We start from the raw sequence: 8,001 nt of genomic DNA on the forward strand, positions 1-8,001 counted from the left end.
GGGTAGGTGGGGGTAGGGGATGGAGTAAGGGGGAACCAATTACAATAATCGACGTATGGTCCCCCCCAGGGGGACAAACAGCAGAAAAGTGGGTTAAATGAGACAACAGTTAGTATAAGACATGAAAAAATGATAATAACTTATAAATTATCAAGAGGACATGAGGGAGTGAGGGTGGGGAAGGGAGGAGGAAAAATGAGGAGCTAATGACAGGGACTCAAATAGAAAGAAAATGTTTTGGGAAATATGATGTACAGATGGATATATGTATGGATTGTGATAAGAGCTGTGAGAGCCCCCAGTAAAATAAAATTTAAAAATAATAATAATAATTACCTAAGAGATTCTTCTTTAGTCCAGAACTACGTGATGATACATAGTAGATTGACAAGAAGAACACTTGTCATAAAAAAACACTTATCTGAACCAAAAAATTGTTCCGAGAAGGTAAACTGAACATCTCTGTCTCAAGAATCCAAAACAGCCTCCATCCTTCTGCACTGCAAATCATTTGAGTCAAGCAATTTATTCCCTACAGTCTCCAACACTGTGATAAATTAAGGTATCCTAAGCTACCTGAGAGGAAAACGTGTATCCATGTTCCAGGAAATGTTCAAGGGCTTATCACCGTCAGTAACCAAAAGAATTCACCCGGTCCCTAATTGTTCAAGTGTCTTTCTAGGCTTGCAATAAGATAATGAAACAAAATCCGTCCTTTATTCTGCTCATCAATACACATTCACCCCTGGATGGAAACAAAGGAAATCATGGAGGCGGGAGTCTAGCTCAATCTTCAGTAACACAGATCAAGGGGATATTTAGTCCAGCTGAGTTATCTGAGTGCCCACTTCTCCCAGACACTCTCCAGAAAGGGTGGCTCCAGAAGTTTATGGTCTCAGCAATTAGGAAATGATTTGTTTTGAACTACAAATGCTTTGGTCTGTACACGCTTGCTCTGCATGGGCCTGAACAGTCAGACAGGAGTCGTGAGCTGTTAGAAAGAAGCCAGCCTTCGCAGGAGAGGGAGCTACTCCTTTGCAACAATCGGTCTGGTGGAGTTTAGAAGATCTACAGCAACACCTTGTCTGAAAGAGAGGAGCATGAAGTCTGGAACATTCTAAAGCTCTCTCCGGGCTGGCTTACACACCTGCCCGATGCTTCTGCGCACACTGTTTTTTTTTGTTTTGTTTTGTTTCCGATCTCTCCATTTACTGATCTCTCCAGTTATTGAAGACAGAATAACTCTTCACAGTTTCTTCTCCACTCGAAAGACTAACCGAGATCAAATCGAAATCTCTTGGATGTATTGTCACACTCTTAGGTGAGGGTCACCGTCTGAGTCAGTGTGGTCCTGGAATCCACCAGAGTCTCTTTTGTAGTGGCGAGGAGGCAGGAGTTACCTGACGTAAGCCTGGTGCTAAGGGCCTACCTGTGTATGTGATGCAGGGCAGGTAAGTGGGTCACTTGGAACCAGGAAGACATTCCACAAGTTGTCTGCTCCGATTGTTCTCATAAAGACCCATCCGATTGTGATTTTTGTTTTTGCTCACTTTCCCTTCATAGCCCTATGCAAAGGGTTTATTACCCATCATCAATGATTTCAGGGAACTGAGGGGTACAATGCTTCCTTAAAAGATAATAGTTGTGCACTTTAACTTCATCAAATCTCAGAAAAATACTGACTAAATTGTTATACTCTATCTTCAGAAATGAAATCTACTCTCTGAGACAGGAGAAAATATTGTGATTGATCATTCCCCACCCCACCCTCTAACTCTTTTCAAATCTTTGCAGTCTTGCATTTCTTATGTTCCACTTTGGAATAAACTGGTGCAACCAAATTATAAATCTCTTACAAGTAGGTCATTTTTGAATTGCTGGCCTGACCTTTACTATTTTGGAAAGATCAGAGGGATCAAACGGAAGTTGCTCACCATGGATTCAATCATACTATGGGCTGTTCCAGTTAGGACTGGTACTTATGTCAGCAACCTATACTCACTCTTCACTTTGAAAGCATGTGAAGAGGGGAAATGGAGTCTTTCTCCACAAACCCACCCACCTCAACTCACACAAATCCTTTGTAACATTTAAACCCGGAGGATCCTAAACCATGCAATTTCCCAGTCCCCACATGTTTGTACTATCCAGTGCCCGACATGTTTGCAGTGTGAACTACAAAACCTCCACTCAGCTCAGCTGGTCTTAGCTTAATACTCTGTGCTGCTAGGGACCCCATCAACAACAGCAGGCTGATGAGAGCTAAAAGTGGGGTGATCGGACATTTACCAAACTGCTCACTTGGGACTCACTTACTCTCCATTCTATGTGTAATTTAAGATTCAACCCACTGCATGCTAAAAATAGCCATTTTTTTCCCTTCAGAACAAACCAGAGCCACGTAATGCTAATAAATCTACTCAAAAGACAGCTGGTTCATTTTAAGGCTACCGTCAAGACCTCCTCCCAAATCCCCAACCAAAATAGCAGTTTCAAAAAAACAAAAAGAACCAGAAAGTGATCGAAAACAGCTTTCCGTGGAACATTTTGCAAAGACAATCACCCCTCCTAATGTAAACAATCGCCCTGCTGCACCTACTTGCTCCACTCAGAAGGTTCATCCTGGCCCGGGGCCCACCTATCAACAGTCCTCTTCTCCCCCACAGCGAGAAAGGAAAAGGAAATTGGGAGCAGAAGGTATTCCAGCTGGTAATTTGTCTTCTTCGTGAAAAAGTGAGAGGAGAAAGGAAGTCATTAAAGAAAACTGCCCAGAAAATTTCTACTGACTGCAGGCATCACCGTTTAGCTGTGGAAGCAACAGGCTTTTCTAAAGCGCCTGATGACTATGCACACCGAGCCAGTCACAAAAGCCTGCGAAGGGGGCATGTGGAGAGGGGAAATGGAGTCTAGCACGACTGCGTGGATAAGGAGATACCTGTGGAGCCCAGATTTGGGGGTTGCACTAAAGTAGGGGTTCTCAACAGGAGATTTTACCCCCAGTGGCATTTCACAGCACCTAGATCATTTTCTTAGCCTTGGGCACACGTGGTTAAATTGTGGCCTAGTGACAGAAAGGTCGGTCATTTGAATCGACCCAGAAAGTCCTCAGAAAAACGCCTGGCACCCTACTTGCAAAAAAATTTTAAAAATCCGCCATCACTGAGACCCTCTGGAGCACACCATCTCCTCAGCACATCCGGGCAACATGAGTTAGACAGCACTCTACGGCAACCGGCTCATCAATTAGAGGGATTTGGGGGTTTTACAACTCGGTGGGTAGGAGCAGTACTACCATGTTGTGTTAGTCCAGGAAGACTAGAGAAACAAATTCATAGACACTCATATGTGTGTAGGAAAGAGCCTTATATAAAGAGTACATTAAGATAACATCCCAGCCCAGTCCAGAGCAAGTCCATAAGTCCAGTATTAGCCCATATGTCCCATACTAGTCCATAAATTCCTCTTTAGACTCATGCAGCCATGCAATAATGCCAAATGCAGGAAGATCACAGGCCATTGGGTGGGAAGTCTTGTGCATCCAGTGGCGGTAGAACCAGCTCAGGAGTGACAGGGGTCTCCCACGTGGCTCCTGTCACTCTCAGGGCTCTGGCTGCATCAGCATAGCTCCATCAGGCTCCTAAGTCAGTGAGTGATGTCTCCTAGGCAGTGAGCGTGAGTCCCACCTTTAACGAGCTATTTATCACTTTAACGCCTCCAAATGAGGTCATCAAGCTGCAACCTGATTGACAGACTAAACTCCACCCCTTCACTCTTAAGTCTCAAATTGACAATACATCATGTAACTACCATATATATAATAGGAAGAGGCCAGGGATGATGCTAAATATCCAACACTGCCCAGAACAGCCCCTTACAGCAAAGAGTTATGGGAATAAATGCCATTAATGTTGGGGATGAGAACCCCTGATGTAAATCAAAACGCATCTTCAAGAATTCTGCTCTTCACTGTGGTTCAGAAAGCCAGGGGTAGCATTTCAGACAGAAAAGCAAGGAAGGAGTCAAGCAATCCCAAGCTAACAGAAAGTCCCCACCCCACTCCCAGCAAGTCAATATGGGCTCCCAGAACTGCCCAATATGGGCTTCTTAGACGGTAACTCTTTACAGGAGTAGAAAGCCTCATTGTTTTCGTGAGGAACAGTGACTGGTTTTGAATCCTGGCCTTATGGTTACCAGTCCAATGTATGACGAGCACACATTAAGAATTAATTACACAAATCACCAAGGAAGGTACATTCAAAAGCGCCTTCTCCCAGAAGTCCATATTCCAGGCAGCACCTAGTCATTCATTCAACAAACATGTGTTAAGCAACTACTGCGAACCAAGTGCTTTCTGCACTGTGAACACCCAGCTGGGAATGCAAGCACTGACAAAAAATACCCTCAATGGACTTAGCTGTAAGAGTGAGGAGCTTCCGAAGACATTCACTAAGAGGAGGAATTCCAACAACCTGCCCTACTTCCCTCCTCAGGAAGTCCTGCTCACCTGTAACTGAAAAGTCTGCGAATCAAATCCACCAGGAGAAAATGAGGCTTTCGGCTCCCATCAAGACGTACAGCCTCAGAAACTTTTAAAGGTCAAAACTGACATGTTGGAGGAGGGGTTTTATGGGTTTTGTTGTTTTTTTTACTTTTTTATAGTTTAATTCTCCATCCCATACAAACCACCCGTCTCAAACTCAGTAACCTTAAGATTTTTTTTTAATTTCTTACAAAAAGTTTCTTGCCATTATGGTGACACTCGTGATTTTCCCTGATTGGGTGAGAATACGGAGCCAAGGTCATGTCCACAGTGTTCACAGTGTATCATACTACTCACCAAGAAGGTTGCTTGGGCAGCTACAAAGGCCACTGACTTGTACCTACCCACTACTCCTGAAACTTACCTGGCAGCTCCTGCAGTTGGGAAACAAATAAATCAGTACATACCTAATGCTTAGAACTCAGTTTGAAGCATATAATAACTTGCTCTGGAGATAACAAAAAACATATTCCCTCATGATCATACTCTCTCTCAGTTTATCAAATGTGATCATCAATCAACAAATAAAATAATTAGCTAATAGCTACCTCCCCAAAAAGGCAAAACCAAATCACTGTCATCAAATTGACGCCAACTAATAACACTCCTATAGGATAAGGCAAAACTAACTGTCCCTATGAATTTTTGAGACTGTACTCTTTACAGGAGTAGAAAGTCCTTTCTCTCGACAATCGAGTGGTGCTTTCAAACTGCTACTGTTAGTTATGGTTGGCAGCCCAACATGTAAACCACTAAGCCACCAGGGCTCCGCAAAACTGATCATTTGCTTTATTTTTTTTTCCTACTTGGGTAAAAGTGACAAACAGAAAAAAAGTTTCTCTGGAACGTCTTCAGATATATTAATAAAACATTCACTCACTGCCATTGGGTAGATTGTGACTCACGGTGCCCCTATAGGACGGAGTAGAATTGACCCTGTGGCTTTCTAAGACGGTCACTCTTTAAAGGAGTAGAAAGCCTCATCTTTCTCCTGAGGAGAAGTTTGTGGGTTTGAACTGCTGACCTTGTGGTTAACAGCCTAACACATAACTTACTATACCACCAAGGCTGTTTTCTCTCTAAATCTAAACTTTATATCCAGCTAATTCAATCAAAATGCAAGCTATGCCCTAAAATATTGTAGTAACATGAAGATACATTAGGATAAGAAGAATCCTCGCAAGAATAGAGACGTGAATTTAGTCATACCACAGTGATCATAGTGAGTCAGTCTTCCAATATTTGCACTTTAAGAAGCACAGAAAGGTGGCTTCAGCATGCCATTGGTGGGTGGAGGAGCTCATTTCCATAATGCCTTTTTCCTGCCTTATATACAAAGCATGTTTCTACCAACTTTGTTGGTAGAACTTGAGTCATCACTGCCTCAAGTTCCCAGATGGGCCCCAAAGTAACAAGTGATTCCCACAAAGCGTACTGATGTCAATGGGTTTGAATCTTGTTATTCTATACCAGCTGTTTTCAAGAAGCAAAGAGGATCTGGTCCTTTGTCTTCCTTCAGTATAATTCCAAACCAGTATATATGTTACAGTTTTAGCAGTAGACTCAAGGGACAGACAGACAACCTTTTAAAAGTGTATGCCAATGAAATGTAATCACCACAGTTCTTCAAAAAAAAATCTACATTTCCTCCTGCACATAAATTAAAATTAATTTGTCAACTGCTAGCATTATGCTTACCTTTGCTTAGACCCAAGAGGATTAGGGATCATCAATAGACATAAACTGTGACTCTAATTAGATTTTGAAATTCTGAATTTTCCCCTAAAGATCAATCACTTGTGTTCCAATTCAAGCAATGAAGGAAAAAAGCACATCTCAAAATCAAGTCATTCGTGTGTATAGCAAATGAAATCGCAAATACCCATGTTTCCTCCCTCAGGTGGTAAATGACCACTTACTTTATGCTAAGTCAAACTAGAGTAGCAGGAGCTCCTTATTATGATTAATTACATCTATCATTGGAAGATCATTGTTGCCAACAGGTCTCTCCTAACCTGAAAAAAAAAATTAAAGTTCCCACCCAAGGCGCACGTTCACTCAGGTATGTCTGTGTAATTAATTGCAGCATGGCCAAAGAAAAGTTTTGGAGGCTCCACCGAGCACCAACAATTATTCATCTTGCAGTTCCTAGAATGAACCACATAACCCCTACACAGAAAGCAAGGAAAGTCCTAGGCCAAAGGGTGCCAGTGAAATTTAAAATGCAGGCCCCAGATGTGTCCTTCCATAATCAGGGCACGGCAAACAAAGGGCAGCTAACTCTACCATTTCCAATTCAGCCATCAGAGTACCAGGCCGGCAGAGACACTGTTTAAGATCGCAAGGATGCAAGACAGTTTAGATACTTGGAGCTTCTGACGGGTTTCTCAAGGCGTGTCAGAACACCACCCAACTCCTCCCACTCCCATTTTGTGAAGGGGAGAAAGAGAGAAGAGTGTGCGACAATGGATCAGAGAGCCCCACAAGACAACTCCATCTCCTAGCATCTGCCTAAAAGTTGCAAACTTTGTTCTGTCTCTGCTAGGATGCAAAGAGGGGCAGCGGACACATCACTGAGATTGCTCCCAGGGTCTGCTGCGCTAACCAGCAGGCAGAGAAAGGGTCGCGGGGCGGGGGTGGGGATTGGCGGGGGACGGGGGGCTTACTTTTACAGCTCGCTGCCCAAGGCTGGTAGCCATAGTAGCCGGTAATGCGAAGGATCCGGTCCTCGATGGAAGTCAGTCCCACGGGCCCACTGCTGAGGTCCTCCACTGAGCGAGACCATTTCAGGTCCTCTTTAATGGCCTCGTCCACCACCAGGTACTTGAGCTGCCGGAGCTGGGGGCTGATGTCAGACAGTCTCCTGGGGCTAATGTCGGGCGACCTCCTCATGCCCCTGCGGCCGGGAGCACCGGGCAGGGGGCAGGGGTGGGGAAGAAAGACAGAGCGGTGGGGTCACTTCAATGGGGAAGGACGCCTGGCAGCTCTGCGAGGGGCGCGCAGGTGCAAGCAATGGCCGGGACCAGCCTCCTCGCGTCGCCTGCGCCCACCCGGGCTCCTGGGCGGTCGTTAGCGTCGGGTTCCGCTCCGCGACCAGCCGGGGCGCCCGGGGCGGTGCGAATCGGGGGAGCCCGGGGTGCAAAGAACGGCTTAAACTTCCGGGCCGCTTTGGCGGCTGGAGTTCCCCAGTGCCAGGCTGCGAGGTGCCAGGGCCCGACCCCAGGGCACCCCCACCCGCGCCCCCACCACGGCGCACCCGGCCTGGAGCTACTCACGGGGAGATGTTCTTGCCCCTGGGCGCGCCTCCGGGAAACTCTCGGATCCCCATGAGCAGCTGCCGAACGGGACCAGGAGCCCGCAGACTGGGTGCAAGCGGAGCCCGCAGGCTGGAAGCAACCCCGCGCGCAGGGGTGGGCCCAGAGCCGGGCCGCGCAGAGAGACCCCGGCCGCCGGCGCCCGCG

Source organism: Echinops telfairi, unplaced genomic scaffold (assembly GCF_000313985.2).
Source record: "Echinops telfairi isolate 266 unplaced genomic scaffold, ASM31398v2 ScPeMD7_7453;HRSCAF=8491, whole genome shotgun sequence".
In the NCBI taxonomy this organism is placed as follows: domain Eukaryota; kingdom Metazoa; phylum Chordata; class Mammalia; order Afrosoricida; family Tenrecidae; genus Echinops; species Echinops telfairi.